Source organism: Lontra canadensis, unplaced genomic scaffold (genome assembly GCF_010015895.1).
Source record: "Lontra canadensis isolate GAN:19392208 unplaced genomic scaffold, GSC_riverotter_1.0 scaffold27, whole genome shotgun sequence".
Classification (NCBI taxonomy): Eukaryota; Metazoa; Chordata; class Mammalia; order Carnivora; family Mustelidae; genus Lontra; species Lontra canadensis.
Window position 1 is genome coordinate 1,195,885 of NW_022631021.1, and position 27,272 is coordinate 1,223,156.

The 27,272-nt window shown below is 38.8% G+C and overlaps 1 protein-coding gene and 1 non-coding gene across 7 annotated transcripts in view; both read right to left on the reverse strand.

Moving 5' to 3' along the window:
* The window catches only part of FKBP5 (FKBP prolyl isomerase 5), a 115,687-nt gene that overhangs the window by 65,685 nt on the left and 22,730 nt on the right, over positions 1–27,272 (reverse strand). Inside the window, exon 1 of one of the 6 annotated variants that reach the window (XM_032864314.1) lies at positions 10,271–10,361. The exons of 4 other annotated variants lie outside the window; for them this stretch is intronic. The gene's annotated coding sequence lies outside the window, so the exon portion shown is untranslated. Of the gene's footprint in view, positions 1–2,560; positions 2,572–10,270; positions 10,362–27,272 lie in introns of those variants that run through there. One more of the 6 variants, XM_032864315.1, reaches the window with a different exon arrangement.
* Positions 26,774–26,879, reverse strand: LOC116871795. The gene has a single exon (XR_004383507.1). It is a non-coding gene; the product is annotated as a U6 spliceosomal RNA (small nuclear RNA).

Here is a 27,272-nt window from a genome sequence, read left to right on the forward strand (position 1 = left end):
AAAGGAATTGATAAGTTCATTCAAAAAAAGAAAACAGGAGGGAATGTGCTCAGGCTGGAGATGAAAACAAAGCCGTATGCTAGATTAGGGTATATTTTGATCTACTGTAAGAAATTGTATCCAAAAATTTTTTAGGAAAAAAAACCTATATGTATACGGAAAATAAGGTTAAATACAATGAAGGGATAAAATATGACTTTAACAATGAAGGTTTAAAAAGGTGTTTTTTTTTAGAAAGGTATTGTTAAGATAAACTAGTTAAAAAACGTTAAAAGAGGAAAGAGGAAAAGTTAAAGAAATAGAATAAGAGGGGGGCCTGGGTGGCTCAGTTGGTTAAGCAACTGCCTTCGGCTCAGGTCATGATCCCAGGGTCCTGGGACCAAGCCCCATGTTAGGATCCTTACTCAGCAGGGAGCCTGCTTCTCCCTCTCCCTCTGCCTGCTACTCCTGCCTGCTTGTGCTCACTCTCTCTCTGTCAAATAAACAAATAAAAAAAAGAAAAGAAAAGAAATAGAATAAGAAATAAAATAAAATTTAAAAAATTTAATTTGGAAGACTAAAGGATCCTGGGGGAAAAGCCAGGAATTCTATGGGTTGCTTTCCCCTAGCTCTGGAGTTCCGTTGTTCTCCTTGATCAGTGAGCTTGGTCTTGGCTGGATGTTCTTGCTAATCTTCTGGGGGAGGGGCCTGTTGCAGTGATTCTCAAATGTTTTTGCCCAGAGGTGGAACTGCACCACCCTTGCTAGGGGCCAGGCTAGGTAATCTGCTCAGGTTCGCTCTTGGAGCTTTTTTTCCCTGAATGTTTTCCATAGAGGTCTGGAGGATGGGAATGAAGATGGCAGCCTCCCAATCTCTGGCCTGGAGGAGGCGAGAGCTCGGGGCCCTACTCCTCAGTGTGCCCTCAGAGAAAAGTAGTCAATCCCTCTCATCTCCCTGGTCTCCACCCATGCTCCAAGCTCATCCAGCCTGTGACTGAGCACTTGTGTCTGACACATGGTCCTATTTGGAGTCTCCAAACCCAGCAGATTCCTGCCTCCAGAGAAGGAAGGTGAGTCTCCCCAGATCTGCCACTTGTGGGGTCCCTGCTCAAAGAGCAGCGGTGGGACTGTGCCGAGGATCACAGTTTAATGTAACCCCAAGCTGAGAGCTCACTCCTCGGCTCTGTCTCTGTAGTCAGCTTCTCTGCTCCAATACCTGGGAGCTCTGCTACACTCAGACACCCCTGATCCTTCTGTGACCCCGCGGGACCTGAGACCACACTGTCCCTGTGAGGGCTCCACCCCCACTTAGCCTCTGGAATGATGTCCCTCAGTGGAGCAGACTTCTAAAAGTTCCGATTTTGTGCTCTGTTGCTCCCCCGCCTCCCAGGAGCAGGCCCCTCCCCTTGCGGTCTATGTTCCCACTGCTTTGGATTCACTTCTCTGCACTTCCTACCTTTGAGAAAGCGATCAATTTTCTGTTCCTAGAATTGCTGCTCTTCTTCTCTATTTCCTGCTGAGTTTGAATGTGTTTGGAATGGTTTAATACCTATCTAGCTGAACTCCTGCGATCTGATGTCATTTCAGTCTACTCCTCCTCCACCATCTTCCCTCTCCCACATCAGTGTTTTTAAAAAGTATCTCAGATGATTCTAATGTGCACAAAAAGTTAAGAAACATTAAGCTTTTCTCTTAGATTCCATCATTGGCTTTTTGCTCTATATTCTGAGATTTTCTTTAATGGAATGTCTAGATCACCATTTGATTATCAGCTATGTCCATTATTTCATTTACTCTGTTCAAAGTATCTTTTAAAGCAAAGTTTTTGATTTTTGTATACTCTTAATATCTGGTTGCACATTTTTCTTACATGTCTTTATTCTGTGGATACAATTACTTCTCAAATATTCAGGGATTCTACTTAGAATAAAATGGGACATCTATGAATAAGTATTTGGCTAAAAATTTTTTTTTTTTTAAATTTTGTGCAGGGGAATTGCTGGGAGATCCAGGGATTCCCCTAGGATCTCCCATAGGCACTGGGCAGAGGTAAAGGCTGGGAGGTTAAGAAACTGAAATGAGAGAAGATAGCATATAATGAGTTACAAGTTAAGTAGAAGGGGAATGCATAAAGATGCAAAAGTGACAGGTGAGCCATGTGATACTTGCACTAGGCTTACCAAAGGAAAAGGTGAAATGCTTTAGGTAAAAGGGAAAAAGAAAGCAAAGGCTTAAGAAGAAAGGATCAGAAAGACTTAAATACATAGGGGAAAGAGTCAAGCATGGATTTGTTCATCAAACAGTTACAGACTGCTTAAGTTACCACTAAGTTTACCATAGGGCTAAATAAAAGTATCCTAAAGTTTTTCCTCAATAAAATGGTCGTGGGAGTATTTAAATAAAATCTGGCAAATTCATACCACAAAAATACAGTCTTTGAAAAGGATGAGAAATTTAGACAGTAAAGAATCATTAAGAGTCTAAATACCAAAAACATCCAAACAGCTGAATTAAGATTTTATAAATGCTCATTCACTGATAAAGAATACTATTGTAATAAGTGAAGTGTATTGTCATGGTACATAGTGCCCAGTGATAACATGGTCCACTGGGCTATTAAAAAAGTAAATAAATAAAATTCAGTTGATGATATCACAGGGGGATAATACATGTGACAATGTGCCATATTGTAATTACACACAGCAACCAACCATGTTCCCCAGCTGTTTGTAGATTTTGGTGTGTGCAATCATTTTACAGTACTAGATTACAAATTATGTGAATATTACATGCCTTTTTTTATTATTTTTTTCTTAGAGTTAAGAAAGCTAAACTCTGGAAATATTAATATAGAACAGGTAAGGTCTTAGCCATTCCAGATATAATAATGACATGAAAAGATGGGAAGATGTCCAAGATGTACTATTAAGTAAATGGTGAGCTGCAAACAATCTACAATATGATCTTATTTTCCAAAGGAAAATAGCATATATGTTACACAAAAAGTTTGGAAAGATACCTACTATCAAAATAGCCAGTAAAATTAACTCTGGAGAATGAGATCTGGGAGAAGGGGGAGAGAGGAAGAAATTTTCACTTCTTAAATTTTATTTTAGGGCATTTAAATCATTTAACAATAAGCATATATTACTTTCATGATTTTTTTCAAACATAGGACAAAAAGATGAAACAATTCCCGGTTCCACTCATCAGGACTTTTATTATTTTTTAAAACAAATTGCTAAGGTTAATGTAAAACCACTGAAATATTTTTTTAATTAAAAAAAGATTTTATTTATTTGAGAGAGAGAGAGTGGGAAAGAATGCACGAGTGGGGTGAGAGGGAGAAGCAGACTCCCCACTGAGCAGGTGGCCCGACATCAGTCTCTGTCCCAGGGACTCCAGGATCATGAACTAAGCCAAAGGCAGATAGATGCTCAACCAACTGGGCTACGCAGGCATCCCTCATCAGGAATTTTTATTTTTACTGTTAAATTTAATTCAAACATTTTGGAGCATCTTCAATGTAGAGGAAGAGAACTCTGGTTGAGCAAAGAGTATTTGTGAGATACCCAGAGGGCAGAGAGATAAGGACTGAACTCAGGAGAGAAGTCTGGATGTTCGTTGGGGAGTTATCAGACTCTACATGGAAATTAAGATAAAAGTATACAGCAATTTCTACTAAGTAAATAAAACCATGTTCTCAAACTTCTAATGTCTAAGCCTCATTTCTGATTACTAGGACTCTTAGCAATACAGCTGAACAGTTTAAAAACTGCAAACCATCCCCAAAGCAGCCAGCAACATTACCAATGACAGATCAAAAAGCTCTCTCAGCACTTCAAAAGCACAGTTCCTCTCATTCCTTTAATACCATACCATTGTTCAAATAAAATTATTTACTGCTCTTTCACCACTTCAGGGAAACATGTGAATCCTTCTCTGGTACCTTATTGACTTTACGCACTGCCTTGTAGCTGTCACTAGCTGTAGCCTACTCCATACCAAATCATGGCACCTCTTAGCTCAAAGGTACATCTGACAGATATCACTGGTTAGAGTTATGGAAGAGACTGCCAGTAATTCTCAAGTCTCTTTTTCTCCACTTCTTCCTTGTTAATAAGACCTCTATTTTTAACAGGACACAAAGCTTCCTAGAACAAACCTGTGTCCTACCCTGCAGGTAAGTTTGGCCATGTAACTAAATCCAGGACACTGGGAGATAAGGTAAATGTATCCATAGAGGAACAGGTAGCCAAAGCATTATACACACACATCTGAGTTCAAAGTTGAAAGATAAGGAGCCGTTCAACAAACAGCTACTGAGTACCTACTGTGTGCCACTGTTCTAGGCAATGGAGCACAGCAGTAAATAACAGAAAACAATTTCTATCTTCTCAGAACTTACATTCTGCTAAGGGTAAAGACAGGAGTAAGCCTCTATTACTTCATGTTCTGAACATGTTTGCTCATGTTTTTGATAGAAAAGTCAAATTCTAGCTGTATCACATTGGAGATTATCACCGTGGGTTGACTCACAGGGTCAAACAGTTTGCTTCCAAGTTGGCTGATGATTTCTAAGAACAAGCCAACAAGGTAACATGACAAAGATCTATGAACATTACGGACAGGTCCATAAATAGACAATGTGTCCTATTCATTTTTATACCTCCACCGTGTAAGTGAATGGAGTAGAAGAGGCACTCAACAAACATTGAAGTGAATTGTGACTTTCAATAGCAGTCAGTATAAAAAGGGTAAAATATCAGACACTAGGGTAAGGAATTAGTGTTGAAATATCATTACCAGTTGACTACATTCCTTCTCCAAATCTACTCTGAAAAATCTAGAGAATTACACTGTACCTGAGTGTTCAACTATTAAAAAAAAAGTCAAAATAACATTCTGTTCTAATAAAATGCTGGCAAAATTAGCATATCTCCAAAGTTCATGTAAATATATGGCTATACATACATACATACATACACACAGCAGGTTCATCTTGTGAATTATATCAGTTTTCCTTAAACATGGGCAGTCAAGAGCAGAAGACTACCGGCAGCTGTCAATCTCTGAGGATACATTAAATCACAACTGGAGGAAAAGGTGGTTTAAAGAGCTAAAATGCAGAGGGAAGAAAGGTAGGATAAAAGTTCTGTGTCATACTGTATCCTCTTCTAGTACCGTCTTATTAAAGCACTGTAATATACATTAAGCAGATTTAAGACATGGCTTTAATATAGTCTTTCCAAAGGTCATTATGTCCAAGAGAAAAACTATATGAGAATAGCATTTTTGGTCTGTGAACAAAACCTTATATAGAAGGAATAAAAACCCTGGCCAACTTAAATCCCCACCATAAAGGTGCCAAAGGAGAACAGCAAAGGAGGACAGAGAAGGGAAAGAGTGCTTGCTCTCAGGTCTGATGTCTAGAAGCCTCTGTGGCCACTGGGTTCTGAGAACGAGCAGATCTTCCATTACAGGACAGATGCAGTGTCTGGGGAGAAGTCTGACAAAAACAGAATCTGTAATACTGTAACAGATCTAAGCAAGAATAAGGAAAATTTATTTTATTACTTATTTTTGTGAAGATTTTATTTGTCAGAGAAAGAGAGAGAGAGCACAAGCAGAGGGAGCAGCAAGCGGAGGAAGAACCAGGCTCCCCACTGAGCAAGGAGCCTGATGCAGGACTCCATCCCAGAACCCTGGAATCATGACCTGAGCTGAAGGCAGATGTTTAACTGACTGAACCACCCAGATGTCCCAGAAGATTTATTTTCTCCCAAACCCCTCCAATTTGAGCTGGTACCTTCCCCCACATGCATGTCAAGTTACTGACCAGTGAAGTCTGTTACTGTGACTTATTCCATCTCTCAAGGATCAGGTTCTTAGGGCCTTCCAAGGTGACAAATTAATCCCACAATTAATCTTGTCAACTAGACAAAGATTCATCTATCTCCCTAAGTAAACACCCTCTTCCAAAAAGTGACTCAGATATTCCACAATTCCAGAACAAATTTCTAAGGGTATATATGACAGAACACTGAACCATGCCTCAATTTAAGCTCCGATCTACTGGCAACTAGCTATGGAATCTTTGGCTGTTGCTCAGTTTCTCCAACTGTAAATTTCAGGAGATCAGACTAGAACGATAGCTAAGATTTATTCCAACTATAATATTTTATGTTTAGAATTACTTTTTAATGAATAATACACATTTTACTTTATGGAAAAATGAGATTTGAAATGCGGAAGGGAAAACAAGTCCCAAGGAATGGAAAAAGTTATTCTGGTATTACAGAGTTCACTTTCCATTGCAATGCTCTGGCAAAACACTATTACTTCTGAGCTCTACAACCTTGGATACTATATTTGTATTTTATAGCTGCAGTAACAAATTACAAATTTAACCGCTTATATAAAACATATGTATTATCTTACAATTCTGGGGTCAGAAATAGAGCCTTCTGGACAAAAAAATCAAGGTGTTAGCAGGGCTGTATTCCTTCTAGAGATTCTAGAAGAAAATCTATTTCCTTGCCTTTTTTTTCAGGTTCTAGAGGCCACCCACATTCCTTGGCTAACGGCTCCTTCCTATTTTCAAAACAGCAATACTGTGTGTCTCTGATCTTGCTTCTGCAGTCGCATCTCCTTCTGACCACAGCCAGGAAAGTTTCTCTGCTTTCTTAAATTTCTTAGGAACCCCTATGACTATGTTGGGCCCATCTGTATAATCCAGGATAATCTCCCCATCTCAAAATGTTTAATCATATCTGCAAAGTCCTTTCAACTATGTAAGGTAACATATTAACAAATTCCAGAGATTAGGATGTGGACATATCTGAGGGGCCATTATTTACATAAATACCTAGTCATCCAAACAAAATCCTAAGAATTTCTCCCAAGCCTAGAATTCTGTTAACTTCCTCCATTTTATCTTTAGGGTTCTTGTAACATTCTTTCCCATCTCTCTATTTATCATCCTGTTGAGCAATGTTCTAATCTGACAGCAAAATTCAATCTATTATTTTATATGTATCATTCTGAAAATTCCTTAAGAATTTCAGAAAGCCCAAGTTGGTACATTTATTACAGTTTTTCAGTTTTGTGTTAAGTTAAAACATTAAGTGAACTTGATAACACACAGTGCATGTTTTCCCACCTCAAACTTAACCACTGAAAAATTACAGTTGAGTCCCTTATGTGATCCTGAAATTTGAGCAGCAAAATATAAACACTGAAAAACACTTAAGTACATTTTTTTTAAAAGATTATTTATTTATTTATTTGACAGAGAGAGAGAGAGAGAGAGAGAGAGAGAGATCACAAGTAGGCAGAGAGGCAGGCAGAGAGAGAAGAGGAAGCAGGCTCCCTGCTGAGCAGAGAGCCCGATGTGGGGCTTGATCCCAGGACCCTGAGATCATGACCTGAGCCGAAGGCAGAGGCTTAACACACTTAGCCACACAGGTGCCCCCCCTCAAGTACATTTTTAAAACAAATGTGACATAGACTCTACAATAAATGGTACATATTTAAAGTAAACAACTTGGGGCACTTGGGTGGCTCAATGGGTTAAAGCCTCTGCCTTCAGCTCAGGTCATGATCCCAGGGGCCTGGGATCGAGCCCTACATAGGGCTCTCTGCTCAGCGGAGAGCCTGCTTCCCCTCCTTCTCTCTCTGCCTGCCTCTCTGCCTACTTGTGATCTCTGTCAAATAAATAAATAAATAAATAATCTTTTTTAAAAATAATAAAAAAAAATAAAGTATACAACTTGGTAAGTTTTAACATATATATATATAGAGCTATAAAGCCATGACTACAATCAACATAATGGACATATCTTTCACCCCCCAAATTTTTCTTATGTACTTTTATTTTTTTAATAAAAATACTGTACTTTTATTTTTTTATTTTTAAAGATTTTATTTATTTATTTGACAGACAGAGATCACAAGTAGGCAGAAGGGCAGGCAGAGAGAGAGAGGAGGAAGCAGGTTCCCGCTGAGCAGAGAGCCCGATGTGGGGCTTGATCCCAGAACCCCGGGATCATGACCCGAGCCGAAGGCAGAGGCTTTAACCCACTGAGCCACCCAGGCGCCCCTGTAATTTTTTTTTTTTTTTAAAGATTTTTTTTTTTTTTTTTTTATTTGACAGACAGAGATCACAAGTAGGCAGAGAGACAGGCAGAGAGAGAGAGGTGGAGGCAGGCTCCCTGCGGAGCAGAGAGCCCGATGCGGGGCTTGATCCCCGGACCCTGGGATCATGACCTGAGCCGAAGGCAGAGGCTTAACCCACTGAGCCACCCAGGCGCCCCTGTACTTTTATTTTTAAGAGTTTATTTATTTGGGGCATCTGGGTAGCTCAGCTGTTAAGCTTCTGCCTTCTGCTCAGGTCTTGGTCCTGGGCTCCTGGGATTGAGCCCTGCGGGGGGAATCCTTGCTCAGCAGGGAGTCTGCTTCTCCCGCTCCCATTCCCCCGCTTATGTTCCCTTTCTCACTGTGTCTCTCTCTGTCAAACTGAAAAATAAAATCTTAAAAAAAAAAAAGATTTTATTTATTGATTTGAGAGAGAGAGAACATAAGTGGGTAGATACTATATAGGGAGAGGGAGAAGCAGGCTCCCCACTGAACAGAGAGCCAAATGTGGGGCTCAATCCCAGGACCCTGGGACCACAACCTGAGCTGAAGGCAGATGCTTAACCAACTGAGCCACCCAGGCACCCCTCCTGTGTACTTTTATAGTTCATTCCTGGGACGCCTGGGTGGGTCAGTGGATGGCTCAGAACCCACATCGGGCTCTCTGCTCTGTGGGGAACCTGCTTCCCCCTCTCTCTGCCTGCCTCTCTGCCTACTTGTGATCCCTCTCTGTCAAATAAATAAAATTTTAAAAAAATAAAATAAATGATTTTTTTTAAGATTTTTATTTATTCACTCGACAGACAGAGACCACAAGTAGGCAGAGAGGCAGAGAGAGAGGGAGAAGCAGGCTCCCTGCTGAGCAGAGAACCCGATGCAGGGCTCGATCCCAGGATCCTGAGACCATGACCTGAGCCGAAGGCAGAGGCTTTAACCCACTGAGCCACCCAGGTGCCCCAAAATAAATGATTTTATAGTTCATTCTTCTCCAGCTCATGTCTCCAGACAACCTCTCATCCGCTTTCTGAATAGTTTGTATTTTATAGAATTTCATATAAGTGGAAACATGTCTCTTTTCATTTTTTCTTTGTTTTTTAAAGATTTTATTTATTCATTTGAAAGAGAGAGCAAGCAAGCAGGGGAGGGGCAGAGGAAGAGGGAGAAACAGACACCCCACTGAATGCAGAGCCCAACAAGAGACTTGATACCCGGACCTTGAGATCATGATCTGAGCTGAATCAGATGTCTAACAAACTGAGCCAGCCAGGTACCCCAATTTTGAATTAACTTTTAAATATGATGAAAAGTATGGATTAAGGTATGATTCAGGTTGTTTTGTTTTGTATAGGAATATCATTGTTCCATTTATTGAAAAGACTATTCTTTTTCCATTTAATTTCCTTGGCACCACACTCAAAAATTAACTGACCATGTTTTTTTCTGGACTCTCTGTTCCAAGAATCTATTTGTTTATATTTACATCAATATCATTGTTTTGATTATTATAGCTATAATAATTTTTAGAAGTCAGATAGTGTTAGATCCTCTCTGTTCTTCATCAAGATTGTCTTGGTTATTCTAGAACTTCATTTCCATATGAATTTTAAAACCAGATTTTCACTTTCTACAAATTGCCTGTTGGGATTCTGATTGGTATTGTACTGAATCTACATCTTTAGAGAGAAGTGACAATACTGAGTCTTCCAATCCTTGAACATAATAGTTCTTCATTTACCTAGGTTTTCTCTATTTTTTTCTCAGTAATATTTTATAAAAGCTTCCAGTGTAAAGATTTTACACATCCTTTACATAATTTATCCCTAGGTATTGAATGTTTAAAATTTAACTATAATAATATTTTTTAAACTTTTTTCTCTTTTTTGTTAATGTGATACATAGTATGCCGCTCCCCACCTTATCTGCAGGAGATATAACTAAGACCCCCAGTGGATGCCTGAAACTACAAATAGTAGCAAACGCTATATTTACTATGTTTTTTTTCTATATATACATACCTGTGATAAAGATTAATTTATAAATTAGGCACAGTAAGAGATTAACAACATAATAAACTAGAACAATTACAACATACTATAATAAAAGTTACAGGAATGTGGTCCCTCTCTCTCAAAATATCTTAATTGAACTGTACTCACCCTTCTTGGGAAGATGTGAGACCATAAAATGCCTACACAATGAGAGGAAAGGAGGTGAATGATGTAGGCATTGTGATGTAGTGTTAAGTGACTACTGAACTTCTAAGGATATATCAGGAGAATCCTATGCTTCCAGACTGAGGTTGACCACAGGTAACTGAAATCATGGGAAGCAAAACCACAAATAATGAGGGATTACTATTTGCATTCTTCAGACAAATCCCATTTGGTCATTGTACTTTATCCATCTTATATGTTGTTGGGGTCAATTTGCTAAAATTTCGTTAAGAATTTTATGACTGGGGCACCTGGATGGCTCAGTGGGTTAAGCCTCTGCCTTCGGCTCAGGTCATGATCTCAGGGTCCTGGGATGGAGTCCCACATCGGGCTCTCTGCTCGGCAGGGAGCCTGCTTCCTCCTCTCTCTCTCTCTGCCTACCTCTCTACCTACTTGTGATCTCTGTCTGTCAAATAAATAAATAAAATCTTAAAAAAAAAAAAAAGAATTTTATGACTATTCTCATAAGGAATATTGGTCTATAATTTTTTTTCTTGCAATGTACTTGGATGGATGGAATATTTATTACTTATTTTATTTTTTTAAGTAATCTCTACACCCAACGTGGTGCTTGAACTTACAACCCTGAGATCAAGAGACCCATGCTCTACCAACTGAGCTAGGCAGGCACCAGTGTCTCGTTTAATATCAAGATAATACCAGTATCATAGAGTGAGTTAAGAAGTATTCCCGCCTCATCAATGTTATGGAGGAATTTATGTAAAACTGGTATTATGACTTCTTAAAATGTTCAGTAGAATTTATCAGGGAAGTCACCTAGGTCCACAATTTTATTTGGGGGAATATAATGTCTTTAATAGGTAAAGGACTACTCAGGTTATTTCTTCCTGAGTAAGAGCTGGTATTTTGTGTCTTTTAAGGAATCTGTCCATTTCATCCATCTAACATACTGGCATGAAGTAATTAATATCACTGTCTTATTTATCCTTTAAATACCTACAGGATCTGCAGCGGGCGGGGGGGGGGGTGGAGTAGGCTTCCCGCCGAGCAGAGAGCCTGAAGCGGGGCTCAATCCCAGAACTCTGAGATCATGACCTGAGCTGAAGGCAGAGGCTTTAACCCACTGAGACACTCAGGTGCCCCATTAATTCCACTTTTTGAACTGGCTACTTTACCAATGAAATGGTCTTCTTTATTCCTGTTAATATTCTTTGCTCTAAAATCTAGTTTGTCTGAAATTGATATGGTTATTCCAACTTTCCTGACTGGCATTAGCATGGAATATCATTTGCGAACCTTTTACGTTTAGCCTATTTGTATCTTAATATGAACAGTAGGTTTCTGTAGGCAGCATACCCAATCTACTATGTACCCAATCTACTAAATTCTGCCTTTTAACTGGGTTGTTTAGGTCATTTATAGTTAATACGATTATTAATATAGATCAGTATAAATGTAACATTTTGCTATTTGTTTTCTATTTGTCACATCTGTTTTTGTTCCCCTTTTCCTCGGATCTCTGAACTTACAGTTTTTAACAAATCTGGAAAAATTTGGCCATTGCTTCTTTAAAATTATTTTCTGTACCCCCTCTCAAGACTACAATTACATTTATATTAGACCACCTGAAGTTGTCTCATAGCTAACTGATACTCTATTGATTTTTCCCCCAGTCTTTATTTCCTTTTATTTTGGATGATTTGTATTGATTTGGCTTCAAGTTTACTAATCTTTTCTCCTGCACTAATTTGCTGTAAATCCCATGAAGTGTATTTTTCATCTCACACATTGTAGTTTTCATATGTAGATGTTCAATTTTGGTCTTTAATATATATTACATATCTATATTTTACATTCTCAATCTTTCCTATAATACTCTGAACATATGGAATATACTCATAATAAATGTTTTAATGTTTTTGTCCACTAATTGTATCATCTATGCCTCTGTTTTGACATACTGATTTTCCTCCTCAGGGGCTGTATTTTCCTGCTTCATTCCAAGTCTGATATTTTTTATTGGAAGCCAAATGTGAATTTTACCTTGGTGAGTACTAAATATTTTTGTATAATTATAAATATTAAGCTTTGTTCTGGGATGCAGTTAAACTACCTGGAAATAGCTTAATCTTTCTGAGGTCCGTTTTTATGCTTTGTTAGAGAGGACCAGAACAGTCTTTAGTTTAAGGCATTTGCCCCACTGCTAATCTCAGTATTCTATCCAATATCCTAGACTTATATTTTCCTCTCTGGCTGTTGGGAATACAAACTGAGAATCAGAAATTGTTCCCTGTAATCCTTTTGGGTGGTTTTTTTCTTGGCTTTGGGTAGCTTCCGTAAAATACATGCCCTGATTAGCACTCACCTGAAGACTTTAGAGGGACTTTGCAGACCTATGGAGTTCTCTCTTTGTGCAGTTCTTTCCTTTCCTAACTGTAGCAACCCTGGCCTCCTTGAACTCCAGCTCTCTCTCCTCAACTCAAGGCAACAGCTGAGCTCCCCACTCCTTACACCGCATCCTGGAAGCTCTCTCCACGAAGTAAGCTAGGATAATTGTAGGGCTCATCTGTTTCTGGTTTCTCGGTGATCACTGTCTTGTGCTACCTGTAGTTCAGTGTTTGAAACTTCATATATTTTTTCTGGGGTTTTTGTTTATTATGTGATTACAGCCAAGAGAGTAAATCAATCTCTCTCAATCTATCTTGGCCAGAAGCACAAGTCCTTAAGTACATTTTCAAGCCAGAGAAAGGAGACACAGTAAAAAAAAAACACAAGTATTATGGATGGAGTTTCAAGTGGGAGAAAAGATATTTGATAAAATAAGCACTGTTTAGAACAAATTTTGAGTCTGAAATTTGAAGGGTATAGGCTTTCCATGACGTTAAAAAAGTCAAAGCCTACAACTGATAATGGACCTACCTCCAAAAATGGCAGCTACTTTTTAAAAAAATGGCAGTCATAACTATAGTTTTGTGTTTATTTCTGGAAATCTGGATAATTGCAATCTCTTTTTTCTTTTAATCTATGTAAGAAATGACGGTTTTAAACCTTAGAAGAATGAAAAAAGTGTGACTTTACATTTCTAAAGGCCATATACCATACTTTTTAAACATCTGAAGAACTATTTTTCCTCTTCTTTTAATTCACCTGAAAATTACATAGTAAAAATCACCTTAATACTTCAAATACTTCATAATGCCACAAAAGTTGACTTGTAATTGGCATTACTCTTTAGTGTGTCTATAAAACTTGCTTTTGTTTTACAACAAACTTCAAATGGACACTCATTATATGCAAAACCTATAAAGTATCAGTATACTGAGATTTAAATATTGCTTAAACTGGAAAGAAAATCCCCAAACTATTTAGAACAAACACAAGCACACACACACACTGTAGCAGCACTTAAAAATAACATATGAACAGCAGTCGGTCACCAAGAGACATGGCTTGATTCTCTGTGTATCTATTTAAACTTCTAACTAGCTCTGGCACCACTTGCAGGTATCTGCTCTTAAAAAGCATACAGTATCATAAGAAAACAACCAATACAGATGTAAAGAAACTGACAGAACACAAGAAAGGCAGAGAAGGCTCTTAAAGAGTGCTGCTTGGATGGCTTCCTCCCCCCAACCCCTTATTTTCCATCAAAGTAGCTTCTGTGGCTCAGATTGCATTATCTGGCTCCTTGCCCTCATGCTACTCACCTGCCATTCATTCCAGTTATCAACGGCAATTATACAAACTATCGAGAGTCCCAAAATTTCATCTAATTGTTCTGAGTAAAGTCTTAAGCTGGGGTGTAAGGGAGGGTAAAAAGGCAGAAAATAAACTGAAGGAAGCACTGGAGAGATAAAAGAGAATCAAAAAACTGAACACTAAATCTGAGACTAGCTCATTTCTACCCATAACCTTATATCCTCACCTTCACACACTTCCTGGAAAGTTAGGTAGCTTGAGTTTTTATCCGCAGAACTAAAAGTTGCCTCTTGAGTTAAACTTATTCTCTTAGACAAGACTTTGTTAAAATTATAAAATTTGACATAGTTATATATTACACAAAGTTTGGGGAATGAAGAAAGGAAGAAAGAATTTACCACAATCCCAATTATTACACCATAAAGGTACTTTTTTTTTAAATGGACATTGTTTTTTAAAACTATTGTAGGTTCACAGCAAAACTGAGTAAAATAGCCAAACAACCTCAAAAACTACAAAGTTGAGAGGACTCACACTTCATGGTTTACTTACTACAAAGCTACAATAATCAAGCTACAATAATCAAGACCATGTGGTACTAGGATAAGGAGAGGCACAGATCAATGGGAGAAAACTGAAAGCTGAGAAATAAACTTTTATATTTATGTTTAACTGATATTCAAAATGGTTGCTATGACAATTCAATGGGAGAAATAATAGTCTTTTCAACAAATGGTGCTGGGACAAATGGATTTCTGCAAGTAAAAATTAGAGTTTGATACCCTACCTCACACCATACATGAAAAGGAACTCAAGATGGATCAATGACTACAATGTAAGAGCTAAGATGACCTCCTAGAAGAAAGCATAGGGACTGTGAATCTTCATTGACCTTTGATTAGGTAAAGTTTCTTTTTTTTAAAACTCAATGATATATTTTTTAATTAACATATAATGTATTATTTGTTTCAGGAGTACAGGTCTGTGATTCATCAGTCTTACACAATTCACACACTCACCATAGAACATACCCTCCCCAGTGTCCATCACTCAGCCATCCCATCCCTTCCATCCCCCTCCCCTCCAGCAACCCTCAGTTTGTTTCTTGAGATTAAGAGTCTCTTACAGTTTGTCTCCCTCTCTGGTTTCTCCTTCTTTCATTTTTCCCTAGGTAATGGTTTCTTATGTGAAACAAGGTACAAGAAACAACAAAAATCGATAAATGAGACCTTATGAAAATTAAAAATGTCTGTGTTTCCAAGAACACCATGAACAAAGTGAAAAAATATTGCAAAGGATGGGATGAAAATTTTGCAAATCCCGTATCTGGTAATGGCATTTTATCTAGAATATATTATCGTCTTGCCGTCTAGAAGAGGGAAAAGAAAGGAGGATCCTGAGCTCACCTCCTATCAAGGACATACAGAGGGAACAACTACTTGTGATAAAACTCACTCTGAAAAGGAACTAAAGACTGGCAGAACAAATCTTTTACAGCTAAAGACATAAGGAGAAGACCACATCAAGATGGGGAGGAGTGAGAGGCACCTGGGAGGCTCAGTCAGTTAAGCATCTGCCTTTGGCTCAGGTCATGATCCCAGAATCCTGTGATCAAGCCCTGCACCAGCTCACACTCAGCGGGGAGTCTTGTTTGTCCCTCTCCCTCTGCCACTCCCCCAACTTGTGCATATATATGCACATGTGTGCACTCTCTCTCTCTCTCTCAAATAAATAATCTTTAAAAAGAAAAGAAGAAGAAGAGGAGGAAGGGCAGATACACAGTTGGTGAACCAAACCCCCAAGGCTGCAACTCCCAGCAGGAGGGAGAGATATCACAGGCATGGAGAAGCCAGGAGATCAAGCCCACAATGGACACCCCTGGCCCTGGGACCTGCACCAGAAAGATGAGACCCCATAATATCGGAAACTGAAAATCAGGGGGCTTATTTCTGGGAGAGCCACAAGGCTATAGGAAACTGAGACTCCTCTGTTAAAGGGCCAGGGCACTAGTATCACCCAGTTCAAACCCAGCACAGAAGCAGGGTCTGGAAAGCACCTAGTACCTGGGTTTTAGGTGAAGGAGATTTACTGACTAATTTTGGAAACGTGTGTTGGAGGGGATAGGAATCTGCAGGAACTTTCTTGGAAAATGGAAGTGCTAGAGGGCACCGTTTTTCTTGCCCTCCTTCAACCTAGCTGGCCAGATACTTGTGGGAGCCTGTTCTGGCACTCTCTACCTACCTTGTAAGCATGCTAGCCCAGCCCCAGCATTCCCCTGTGACCTGCCCAACCTGGCAGGTGCCCCTCCCTGATGGCTCCCACCCCACCATACCTGGAGGGCAGTTTCAATATTCCCCTGGGGCAACTACTGCTCAGTCATACCTGACAGGCAGCTCCAGCTAGGAGGTACCCCTCCAAGCACACCTCCAGACTCCTGCCCTGAAGAATGAGGGAGCTAGCCCCACACACCAGCATGCTCTTATTAGCCACAGTGGGGTCTCTCAGCTAGCCATGGGAATGAAGTGGGGGGGGGGGGCTGCCCACCAGTGTACCCAGAGGTAGAAGCCAGTCATTGCAGATAATAGGGCTGAGGGCTGGCCCCACTCACTAGCATGTCCCCAAAAGCTACAGCAGAACCACTCAGCAGCCATGCAAGGGGCAAAATCTGTACACCAGTGCCCCCTGCTAGAGGGTGCAGCCCGTCATTGCTGACAGCGTCTGAGGGTCAGCCATGTCCAACAGTGATGGAGGATAACTGGAAGGCAGGCAGGCAGGGACAAGGGGTCCCCCCTGCCCTAAGATGAAACCACCCTTAAAAGGATTTTACACCACCCTGGAAGGAACCCTCCACCCTTTCCCATATGATAGGTGAAAAAAATCTGATTGGATAACAGGTGCAGGGAGGGTTAACCAGATTGAAACAGCTCATCAACAAACCCATAAAAACCCCTACACCTAGAAACTCCAGTACAATCCTTTCAGGTCCCCTCCCTCCTTGGGAGCTTTGTACTATCACTTTGCTATCACTCAGTAAATTGCTCAACAAACCTTGCTTTGCTTTCTACCACTCTGGTCTACCTCTTCATTCTCTGAAGTGGAGTGACCAAGAACCATGGGCACTGAAGGAGAAAAAAAATCCTGCAACACAAGCACAGCCTATAGGAGAGCACATGCAGCCAACAAAGGGGACACCCTTGGAACACGTGGTTATGTGACCAGAGAGGACCACACTACTGGATACCAAAGATTATCTTCTACATAAAACCACTACTTTCAGACCAGGAGATGTAGCTGACCTAAATAATACATAGAAACATAGATTTAGACACAATGAAGGGACAGAGGAATATGTTCAAAACGAGAGAATAAACAAAGCCAAAATTAAATGAAACAGAGATAAGCAATCAGCTTGAAGTAATGGTCATAAATTAACACCAGGCTTGAGAGAAGATTGAATGAAATGAGAACTTGAACAACAAAATAGAAAATACAAAAAAGAACCACTCAGAGCTGAAGAATACAATAACTGAAATGAAAAAATACACTAGAGGGAACCAACAGATTAAAAGATGCAGAAGAATGAACCAGAGATCTGGAAGACAGAAAATTGGAAAACAATAAAGCTCAATAGTGTAAAGGAAAAACAATTTATAAAATGAGGATTAGTTAAGGGGATTCTGTGAAAACATCAAGCATATCAGCATTCATATTATAGGGGTCCAAGAAGGCGAAGACAATGAGAAAGGAGTAGAGAATTTACTCGAACACATACCTAAGAACAGCCTTAACCTAGAAAAAGAAACAGACATCCAAGTCCAGGAAGGAAAGAGTGCCCCAAACAAGATGAACCCAAAGAGATCCACGCCAAGACACATAATAATTAAAATGGCAAAAGTTAAAGAAAATTTTAAAAGCAGGAAGAATAAAGCAAACAGTTACATACAATGGAAATTCCATAAGGCTGTCAGCTGATTTCCCAGCACAAAATTTGCAGGCCAGAAGGGGCTGGAGCCTGATACATTCAAACCTCTGAAAGGAAAAAACCTAAAACCAAAAGTACTCTACCTGGCAAGGTTATTATTCAGAATCGAAGGAGTAATAGCTTCCTAGACAACAAAAGTTAAAGACGTTCATCATCAGTAATTCAACCTTACAAGAAATGTTAAAGAGAATTCTTTAAGTGGAAAAGAAAAGGCCATAAATAAAATTATGAAAGGAAAAAATTTCACCAGTAAAAGCAAACATATATTAAAAGGTAGTAGCAGATCTGGATGGGGGAATGGGATGACTGGGTGATGAGCATTAAGGAGGGCATGTGATGTAATGAGCACTGGGTGTTAATATGCAACTGATGAATCACTGAACTCTACCTCTGAAAGTAATAATATACCATATGTTAATTAATTGACTCAAAATAAAATAAAATTTTTAAACTTCCATTAAAAAAGGCAGATTACGTGCTCGCTTCGGCAGCACATATACTAAAAAAGGCAGATTACTTGGGGTGCCTGGGTGGCTCAGTGGGTTAAAGCCTCTGCTTTCAGCTCAGGTCGTGATCTCAGGGTCCTGGGATCGAGCCCCGCGTTGGGCTCTCTGCTTGGTGGGGAGCCTGCTTCCCCCTTTCTCTCTGCTTGCCTCTCTACCTACTTGTGATCTCTGTCTGTCAAATAAATGAAATTAAAAAAAAAAAAAGGCAGATTACTTATAAAAATAGTATAAAGGTTAAAAGATAAAATTAGTAAAATTATAAAAAGATATAAAATAGAACATTACATATAAAAACTTGGAAGAGGAAGTAAAAATGTAGTCTTTTAGGGACGCCTGGGTGGCTCAGTTGGTTAAGCGGCTGCCTTCAGCTCAGGTCATGATCCCAGCGTCCTGGGATCGAGTCCCACATCGGGCTCCTTGCTCGTCAGGGAGCCTGCCTGCTTCTCCCTCTGCCTCTGCCTGCCATTCTGTCTGCCTGTGCTTGCTCTCTCTCCCTCTCTCTCTCTGACAAATAAATAAAATCTTTTAAAAAAAAAATGTAGTCTTTTAGAATGTGTTCAAATTTAAGTGACCATCAACTTAATATACACTGTCATGTACATAGATTGTTATATATGAATCTCATGGTAACCACAAACCAAAAACCTGGAATATGTATACACAAAAAGTAAAGAGAAAGAAATCCAAACATAACACTAAGAAAAGGCATCAAATCACAAAGGAAGAGGGCAGAGAACTATAAAAACAACCAAAAAACAATGGACAGAAATGGCAATAAATACATACCCATCAGTAACTTTAAATGGAAATGGACTAAATGCTCCAATCAAAAGAAACGGGGGGACAGAATGGATAAACAAGATCCATTTATATGCTGCCTAAAAGAGACTCACTTCAGACCTAAAAAAATATATACACTGAAAGCGATATAAAGATATTCCATGTAAAACAAAGTGGGGGGGAAAAAAAGCTCAGATAACAATATTTGTATCAGACAAAATAGACTTTGAAAGAAAGACTGAAACAAGAAACAAAAAAGGGCATTACATAATGATAAAGGGGTCAATCCAATAAGAGGATATAACAATTGTAAATATCTATGCACCACACATATAGGAGCACCTAAATATATAAAACAAATATTAACAGATACAAAGGGAGAAATCGACAGGAACACAATAACAGCAGGAGACTTTAACACTCCATTTATATCAATAGATAGATCATCCAGACAAAAAAAAAATCAGTAAGTAAACAGTGGCTTTGAACAATGCATTAGACCAGACAGACTTAACAGATATATACAGAACATTCCATCAAAAAACAGCAGAATATACATTCTTTTCAGGTACGCATGGAACATTTCCAGGGTAGATTACATGTTAGGGCATAAAACAAGTCTCAATAAATTTAAGAAGATTAAAATCATATAAACATCTTTTCCAACCACAACTGTATGAAAATAGAAATCAATTACAAGAAGAAAACTGGAAAAAAAAAAACACAAATATGTGGATACTAAAAAACATGCTATAACCAACCACTGGATCAAATGAAATCAAGGAGGAAAAATTTAAAAATACCTGGAGATGAATGAAAACCGAAACACAATGGTTCCAAATATTTGGGATGCAGCAAAAACAGTTCTTAGAAGGAAGTTTATTAGTGATACAGGCCTACCTCAAGAAATAAGAAAAATCTCAAATATATAATCTAACCTTACACCAAAATGAACGAAAAAAAGACTAAAGACCAGGGGCGACTGGGTGGATCAGTGGGTTAAAGCTTCTGCCTTCGGCTCAGGTCATGGTCCCAGGTTCCTGGGATCGAGTCCCGCATAGGGCTCTCTGCTCAGTGGGGAGCCTGCTTCCTCCTCTCTCTCTCTCGGGTCATGGTCCCAGGTTCCTGGGATCGAGTCCCGCATCGGACTCTCTGCTCAGTGGGGAGCCTGCTTCCTCCTCTCTCTCTCTCTCTCTCTCTCTGCAAACTTGTGATCTCTGTCAAATAAATGAATAAAATCTTTTTTTTTTTTTTAAAGATTTTATTTATTTATTTGACAGACAGAGATCACAAGTAGACAGAGAGGCAGGCAGAGAGAGAGAGGGAAGCAGGCTCCCTGATGAGCAGAGAGCCCGATGCGGGACTCGATCCCAGGACCCTGAGACCATGACCTGAGCCGAAGGCAGCGGCTTAACCCACTGAGCCACCCAGGCGCCCCTATAAATGAATAAAATCTTAAAAAAAAAAAAAAAAAAAAACTAAAGACCAAAGTTAGTAGATGGAAGAAAACAATAAACATCAGAGAAGAAATAAATATAGACTACAAAAAAAAAAATAAAAAAATAAAAAAAAAAACAGAAAAGATCAATGAAACTAAGCTGGTTCACGGAAAAGATAAACAAAATTGACAAACATTTAATCAACTTCTTTTTTTTTTAAAGATTATTTATTTATTTATTTGACAGATAGAGATCACAAGTAGGCAGAGAGGCAGGCAGAGAGAGAGGGGTAAGCAGGCTCCCCACTGAGTAGAAAGCCCGATGCAGGGCTCTATCCCAGGATCCTGGGACCACGACCTGAGCCGAAGGCAGAGGCTTTAACCCAGAGCCACCCAGGCGCCCCCATTTAATCAACTTCTTAAAGAAAAAATGAGAGAACCCAAATATATAAAATCAGAAATGAAAGAGACCAAAATGAGACCACAAAATACAAAGGATTATAAGATACCACAATGAAAAATTATAGGCCAACAAACTGAACAACCTAGAAGAAATGGATAAATTCCTAGAAACATACAGTCTTCAAAGACTGAGTCAAGAAGAAATAGAAAATCTCAACAGACCAATTATTAGGAACAAAATTCAACTGATAGTCAAAAAAACTCCCCATAAACAAAAGTCCAGGACCAGATGGCTTCACAAGTGAACTCTACCAAACACATATAAGTTACAGTGTCTATCCTTCTCAAACTATTTCAAAAAAACAGAAGAGGAAGGAATGTTTTCAGATTCATTCTACAAGGCCAGCATTACCCTACTGCTAAACCAGACAAAGACACTACCCCACCCTGAAAAAACTTAGACTAATGGCCAGCATTACCCTACTGCTAAACCAGACAAAGACACTACCCCACCCTGAAAAAACTTAGACTAATATCCTTGATGAACATAAATTTAAAAATCCTCAATGAAATATTAGCAAACTGAACTTGAAAACACATTAAAAGGATCATTCAACACTATCCAGTGGGATTTAATCTAGCAATGCAGGATAGTTCAATATCTGCAAATCAATCATCATGGTACAACATGTTAACAAAGTGAAGAATAAAAATTACAATCATCTCAATAGATGCAGAAGTATTTGACAAAACTCAACATCCATTCATGATAGAAACTCTTAACAATGTGAGTACAGAAGAAATATACCTCAAAATAATAAAGGCCATGTATAAACCCACAGCTAACATCATATTCAATTTCCTCTAAGGTCAGGAACAAGACAGGGATCCCCATTCTCACTTTTACTCACCGTAATACTGGACGTCCTAGTAACAGTAATTAGACAAGAAAAAGAAATAAAAAGCATCCAAATTGGTAAGAAAGAAGTTAAACTGTCACTATTTGCAGATGACATGATACTATATATAGAAAACCTTAAAGACTCCACCAAAAAAAATTAGAATAAATGAATTCAGTAAAATTGCAAGATACAAAAGTCAACATAAGGAAATCTGTTGTGTTTCTATAGACTAACAACTATCAGAAAAAAGAAATTAAGAAAATAAATGCATCAGGGGCACCTGGGTGGCTCAGTCGTGGGGCATCTGCCTTCAGCTCCAGTCATGATCCCAGGGTCCCAGGATCTAGCTCCACACTGAGCTCCCTGCTCCGGGGCAAGCCTGCTCCTCCCGCTCCCACTACCCCTGCTTCTGTTCCCTCTCTCCCCGTGTCTCTGTCAAATCAATAAATAAAATCTTAAAAAAAAAAAAAAAAAGAAAGAAAGAAAAGAAATGCATCAAAAATAATAATATACCTAGGAATAAATTTAACCAAGGAGGTGAGAGATCTGTACTCTGAAAACTATAAGACAATGATGAAGGAAATTAAAGATGACACAAATAAATAAAAAGATATACCATGCTCATAGATTGGGAAAATTGATGTTAAAATATCCAGGGGCACTTGGGTGGTTCAGTTGATTAAGTGTCCGACTCTTGATTTTGGCTCAGGTCATGATATCAAGGTCCTAAGATCAAGCCCTGTATCAGGTTCCACACTCAGTGCAGAGTCCTCTTGGCCCTCACCCTCCCTCACTTGCTGTCAGTATGTCTCTCTCTCTCTCAAATACATAAATAAAATCTTAAAAAAAGAAGTAAAATAAAATGTCCATACTACCAAAGCAATCCACAGATTCAATAGAATCTCTATCAAAATACCAATAGCGTTTCCCACAAAACTAGAACAATCCTAAAGTTTGTGTGGAACCAAAAGAGAACCCAAATAGCCAAAGCAATCTTGAGAAAGGCACAAATCTGGAGGTATCACAATACCATATTTCAACTATACTACAAAGCTACAGTAATCTAAACTGTATGGTACTGGCATAAAAAGAGACACATAGCTTAATGGAACAGGATAGAAAGCCCAGAAATAAACCCCAGGTTATATGGTGAAATTAATTCATGACAAAAGAGACAAAAACATACAACGAGGAAAAGACAGTGTCTTCAATAAATGTGGTTGAGAAAACTGGACAGCTACATGCAAAAGAATGAAACTGGACCACTTTTTTATATCATACACAAAAATAAACTCAAAATGTATCAAAGACCTAAATATAAGACCTCAAACCATAAAACTTCTAAAAGAAAACACAGGCAGTAAACTCTTGGACATCAGCTTTAGCAATATTTTTTGTATATGTCTCCCCAGGAAAGGAAAACAAAGGCAAAAACAAACAACTGGGGGGTGCCTGGGTGGCTCAGTGGGTTAGAGCCTCTGTGTTCAGCTCAGGTCATAATCCCAGGGTCCTGGGATCAAGTCCCACATCGGGCTCTCTGCTCAGCAGGGAGCCTGCTCCCCCATCCCCTTCCCGTCTGTCTCTGCCTACTTGTGATCTCTGTCAAATAAATAAATAAAATCTTAAAAAAGCCAAAAAAACAAAAAAACCCAACTGGGACATCAAATTAAAAAGCTTTTACACAGTGACAGAAACCACCAACAAACCAAAAAAGGCAATCTGCTGAACGGGAGAAGACACCTGTAGCTAATATATTCAGTAAGGGGTTAACATGCAAATACAGAACTCCAACAACTCAACACTGAAAAACCAAACTGATTAAAATCTGGGCAGAGAAGATTGGAAATGCTACACCAAGCCCAAACTTCTTTGTCTTGTCATTTCTTCAAAAATTTATTGTTTCTTTGTCTAAAAGGTATAAAAGCTCCCTGCTTTGGTTACTTCTTTGAGTTTCCTATTTTTATGAACTTCCACACAAGCAAAATTAAATGTTTCCCTCTTGTTTAAAAAAAAAAAAAAATTGGGCAGAGGACCTGAATAGACAGATATTTTTCCAAAGATGACATATAAGTGGCCAACAGGTACATGAAAAGATGCGCAACATCACTTATCAGGGAAAGTAAAATCAAAACCACGTGAAATATCACCTAACACCTATAGTTAGAAAGGCTATTATCAAAAAGACAAAAAATAACAAGTGTTGGTGATGATGTGGAGAAAAAGGAACCTCTTTGCATTAGTTGTTGGAAATGTAAATTGGTGCAGCCACTACAGAAAACAGTATGGAGGTTCCTCAAAAAATAGAAAGTTAGAAATACCATAAGACCTAGTAATTCCATTTCTGGGTATTTATTCAAAGAAAACAAAAATACTAATTCAAAAACATACAGGAACCCTTATGTTTATTGCAGCATTAGTTACAATAAGCAAGATATGGAAGCAAACTGAGTGTCTACCAATGGATGAACGACTAAAGACAATGTGGTATGTATCTACAATGGAATATTACTCAGCCCTAAAAAAGACTGAAATCATACATTTGCAACAACATGTATGAACCTAGAGGGTATTATGCTAAATAAGTCAGAGAAAGACAAATGCCACATGTTTTCATATATATAGAATCTAAAAAAGAAAACAAGTGGAAACAGACTCATAAATACAGAAAAAAGAAACCTGATGGCTACAAGAGAGGAGGGGGCCAGAGAGAGGTGAAATAGGTGAAGGGGAATAAGATGAGCAAACTTCCAGTTACAAATTAGTCCCAGATGAAAAGTAGAGCATAAGGAATACAGTCAATAACACTGTAACTTTATATTTATAATAGATGACTACACTTATCATGGTGAGCATTTCATAATGTAGTTAACTACATTATTATTAACACTATATTGTATACCTTAAACTAATATATTATCTCAACAAGACTTCAATAAAAAAAAATCTACAACTCAGTAACAAAGAAACAACCCAATTAAAAAATGGGCAGGAGTGTCTGGCTGGCCCAGTCAGTGGAACATGCGACTCTTGATCTCAGAGGTAGGAGTTCAAGCCCTACATTGAACACCCTTAAGGGTCACTCATTCAGTTAAGTGTCTTGATTTCAGCTCAGGTCATGATCTCAGGGTTGTAGGCTCCATACTCAGTAGGGAGTCCACTTGAAATTCTCTCTCTTTTTCTCCCTCTGCCCTTTAACCCCCATCCTACTTGCTCTAAAATAAACCTTATAAATAAATAAATCTTTTAAAAATGGGCAAAGTATTCAAACAGACATTATTCCAAAGAAGATATAAAAATAGCAAATGATTACATGAAAATAGGCTGAACATTAGTAGTCTGTATGGAAATGCAAATCAAAGCCACTCCATACATGCCAGGGTGGCTATTAGGAAAAGGACACATCATAGCAAGTATTGACAAAGATGTGGAAAAAGTAGAACCCTCACGCATTGCTAGTAGGAGTGTAAAATGGTACAGGTGCTTTGGAAAATAGTGTGGCAGTTCCTCTAAAGTTAAAGTTATCATCTGATCAATTCCAAGAAAAATGAAAACATATGTCCACACAAAAACGTGTGCATCAATGTTCATAACAGCATTATTCAGAATAGCGAAAGAGTAGAAACAATCCAAATGTCCATTAACTATTGAATGGGTAAATAAAATGTAGTGTATCTATACAACACATTATTGAAAAGCAACGAAGTACTGATAACATGCTACATGAATGAACCCTGAAAATATGCTAAATGAGAGTGAGATGCAAAATACCACATATTGTAGGATTCCATTTATATGAAATGTCCGTAAATCCACAGAGACAGAAAGTAGACTGGTGGTTACCTAGCGTAATGGTAGAAGTAGGAGTGACCGACTGCTAATGGGTGTGTGATTTCTTTTGGGGGCGATAAAATGCTCTTAAGTGGGATAATGGTAATAACTGCATAATTCTGTAAATATACTAGAAACCACTGAGTTATACACTTTAAAGAGGGGAATACCATGCTATGTGAATTTTATGTCTATAAAGCTTTTAGAAAAATTACCCCATTGAATAGATGGACATTAATTCCTAACGTAGATTGCTTCCAATATACCTATACTACATAACACTACTGTGAACATTTTTGTGCCTAGGCTTTTATCATATAATTAAGAGCATGGATTCTTGGGGTGCCTGCCGGGCTCAGCTGGTGGAATGTGCAACTCTATCTCAGGGTTGTGGGTTCAAGCCCCATGTTGGGTATAGAGATTATTTAAAGACACAATCTTAAAAAAAAAAAAAAAAGGTATGGGTTCTTTAAAGATTTATTTTAGAGAGAGAAAGAGAGTGTACATGCACACATAAGAAGGAGGGGCAGGGGGAGAGGGAGAGAATTTCAAGCAGACTCCCTGCTGAGCATGGAGTCTGACACAGGGCTGGATGCCACAATGCTGAGATCATGACCTGAGACGAAATCAAGTAGGACACTTAACCAGTTGAGCCACCCAGGCATATGGATTCTTTAAACACACTGCTTCAGTGAGAATCTCGGCTTGACAACATAGCAGTTATAGAAGTGGTGCTTGGGCAAGTCGCTCAACTACTTTGTGTAATTTCCTCCTCTATCATGTGAAATAACAGTAGTCACCCCTCTTGGAATTTTGAGGAGTAAATTAAGTAAGGGCTTTGCATGGTGTCTGTCACATAATAAACTTTCAATATTAGTAGTTAAAATCATCATTCTGGTTTATTTTCTTTTTTAGGTTTTTCTTTTTTTAATTGAGGTATTACTTACAAGAAATATAGGACACTTCACAAATTTGTGTGTCTTCCTTACACAGGGGCCATGCTAACCTTTTCTGTATTATTCCAATTCTGGTGCATGTGCTGAGAAGCGACCACTGTATTATTTTCTTAAGATGATTTCTGGAGGGACGCCTGGGTGGCTCAGTTGGTTAAGCGGCTGCCTTCGGCTCAGGTCATGATCCCGGCGTCCTGGAATCGAGTCCCACATCGGGCTCCTTGCTCGGCAGGGAGCCTGCTTCTCCCTCTGCCTCTGCCTGCCTCTCTGTCTGCCTGTGCTCGCTCACTCTCTCTCCCTCTGTCTCTGACAAATAAATAAATAAAATCTTTAAAAAAAAAAAAAAAAAAAAAGATGATTTCTGGAAGTGGTGTCACTGGGTCAAAACCCACGAAACATTTATGTGTCTGAATACATTTTGCCAAACTACATTTCAAAGGGGGTACACTAATTTTTCATACCGATAGCAAATATAGGAGAGAACCGAGATGACC